This window comes from Danio rerio, chromosome 1 (assembly GCF_049306965.1).
Source record: "Danio rerio strain Tuebingen ecotype United States chromosome 1, GRCz12tu, whole genome shotgun sequence".
In the NCBI taxonomy this organism is placed as follows: Eukaryota; Metazoa; Chordata; class Actinopteri; order Cypriniformes; family Danionidae; genus Danio; species Danio rerio.
This window is the reverse complement of record NC_133176.1, coordinates 450,001-452,500: the sequence shown is the minus strand read 5'-3', so window position 1 is coordinate 452,500 and position 2,500 is coordinate 450,001. Positions and strand designations below refer to the sequence as shown.

Below are 2,500 nucleotides of genomic sequence, written 5' to 3'. Positions count from 1 at the left end.
AGAATTGTACATTTCCTAAAGGAAATGTGAATGGGGTTTGCGTGGCAAATCGATGGGGTACAATGTATTTGTTTTGGTTGCTAGGGTGTTCTGAATGGTTGCTAAGGTGTTCTGAGTGGTTGCTAGGTGGTTGCTAAGGTGTTCTAAGTGATTGCTAAGGCGTTGCTAGGCGGTTGCTAGGGTGTCCTAAGTGGTTGCTAGGTGGTTGCTAAGGTGTTGCTAGGCGGTTGCTAGGGTGTCCTGAGTGGTTGCTAGGTGGTTGCTAAGGTGTTGCTAGGCGGTTGCTAAGGTGTCCTAAGTGGTTGCTAGGTGGTTGCTAAGGTGTTGCTAGGTGGTTGCTAGGGTATTCTAAGTGGTTGCTAAGGCGTTGCTAGGCGGTTGCTAGGGTGTCCTGAGTGGTTGCTAGGTGGTTGCTAAGGTGTTGCTAGGCGGTTGCTAAGGTGTCCTAAGTGGTTGCTAGGTGGTTGCTAAGGTGTTGCTAGGTGGTTGCTAGGGTATTCTAAGTGGTTGCTAGGTGGTTGCTGGGGTGTCCTGAGTGGTTGCTAAGGTGTTGCTAGGTGGTTGCTAGGGTGTCCTGAGTGGTTGCTAGGTGGTTGCTAAGGTGTTGCTAGGTGGTTGCTAGGGTGTTCTGAGTGGTTGCTAGGCGGTTGCTAGGGTGTTCTGAGTGGTTGCTAGGTGGTTGCTAAGGTGTTGCTAGGCGGTTGCTAGGGTGTCCTAAGTGGTTGCTAGGTGGTTGCTAAGGTGTTGCTTGGTGGTTGCTAGGGTATTCTGAGTGGTTGCTAAGGCATTGCTAGGGGGTTGCTAGGGTGTCCTGAGTGGTCGCTAGGCCCTTACTAAGACGTTACTAGGCGGTTGCTAGGTGGTTGCTAGGCAGTTGCTAGGGTAATTTGGGTGGTTGCTAGGCAGTTGCTAGGGTACCCTGGGTGGTTACTAGGCAAGCCTAACATACATGCCTGTTGAAATAATTACACTTAGTAAGCATTTCTAGCAAGTTACAGTACTTGGCTAGTCAATATTAGCATGTAGCTAGTCACTGCTAGCATGTGTAGCATATAGGAAGTTCCGTTTGCTAGCATGAGTTAAACGAGCCAATCACCAAGTCTCTACGATGTTCCGATGCTGAGATATAGCTGTTGATGATTGGTTGCTAGGGTACTCTGTTTGTTGCTATGGGCGAGGTTACAGAGTGAACTTGAATGTGGTTGGCTGTCTAAGTCAAATAAACCAACCCCCATGTCTCTATGACACTGCTATGTAAAGATATGCATGTAGGCCAGTTACAATGGCAGTCTATGGGACCAGTTTGGGGGCGTGGCTTGTGAGCTTCATTATCATATTGAGATGCTCATTGGTTGTCTGAGTCAGATGAGCCAACCCCCAAGTCAATAGGACACTGCTAAGCAAAGATATGCATGTAGGCCAGTTATAATGGCAGTCTATGGGACCAGTTTGGGGGCGTGGCTTGTGAGCTTCATTATCATATTGTGATGCTGATTGGTTGTCTGAGTCAAATGAGCCCACCCCCATGTCTCTATGACACTCCTATGTAATGTTATTGATGTGTGACATTTATAATGGAAGTCAATAGGATGTGCAATGGGACGTCCCACCCCATGTTAAGTCAATGGGGCAGTTATTAAGGGTCTTTAAATGGTTTGGGGGGGCGTGGCTTGTGAGCTTTAAAATCATATTGAGATGCTGATTGGTTGCCTCAGTCAAATAAGCCAACCCTTAAGTCTATGACACTGCTATGTAATGTGATTGACATGTGAGTCAAGAAATGAATGGGAGTCAATGGGCAATGTAAAGTCAATGGGGACCCCTTTGGGACGTCCTAGCATCCCAGGGGTACAACTTATACCCCCTTTCTGTATGTTCTCATACAGGCTGCAACCCCCTACAGATGTTGCGAATCCCATATTTCTACGAATTTCACACTTGGCGCTATAACGCTTCAAAGGTCGTCCCATTTCGCGGCGCGTTTAGTGCTCTTCTAGAAAAATGAATGGGAGTCAATGGGGCCAATGTAAGTCAATGGGAGCACTTTGGGACGTCCTAGAGCCCCAGGGGTGCAACTTTTACCCCATTGCGAGGTATGTTCTCACTTAGGCTGCAACCCCCTACAGATGCTGTGAATCCCATATTTCTATGAAATTCACACTTGGCGCTGTGATTCGTCAAAGTTCGGCTCAATGTTAAGTCTATGGGATTTTTGGGGGGGTTTTTTGGCCCCTGCGGGGCCAAAAAACCCCCTACCCCTTATAAAAGTCATAGCACACCATTCCCGATAAGACCGCACGATTTGACCCCACTTTCAAGGGTCTGGGACGAAAGCTGCGGGACTAGTTACGCGCCGAAAAATAGGACGGAAGAAGGAAGAAGAATAATAAACCAGGCACAATAGTAAGAATGGACTTTGCCTATGGCAAACCCCATTAATAAGCACTCGCTACAACCGAGCTCTGCAGAAGAGCATCTCTGAACACACAACACGGCCAAC

The 2,500-nt window shown here is 47.8% G+C and overlaps 1 protein-coding gene across 3 annotated transcripts in view; it reads right to left on the bottom strand.

Annotated features, from left to right (window-relative positions):
- lamp1a (lysosomal associated membrane protein 1a) overlaps window positions 1-2,500 on the bottom strand; it is a 13,114-nt gene that overhangs the window by 2,648 nt on the left and 7,966 nt on the right.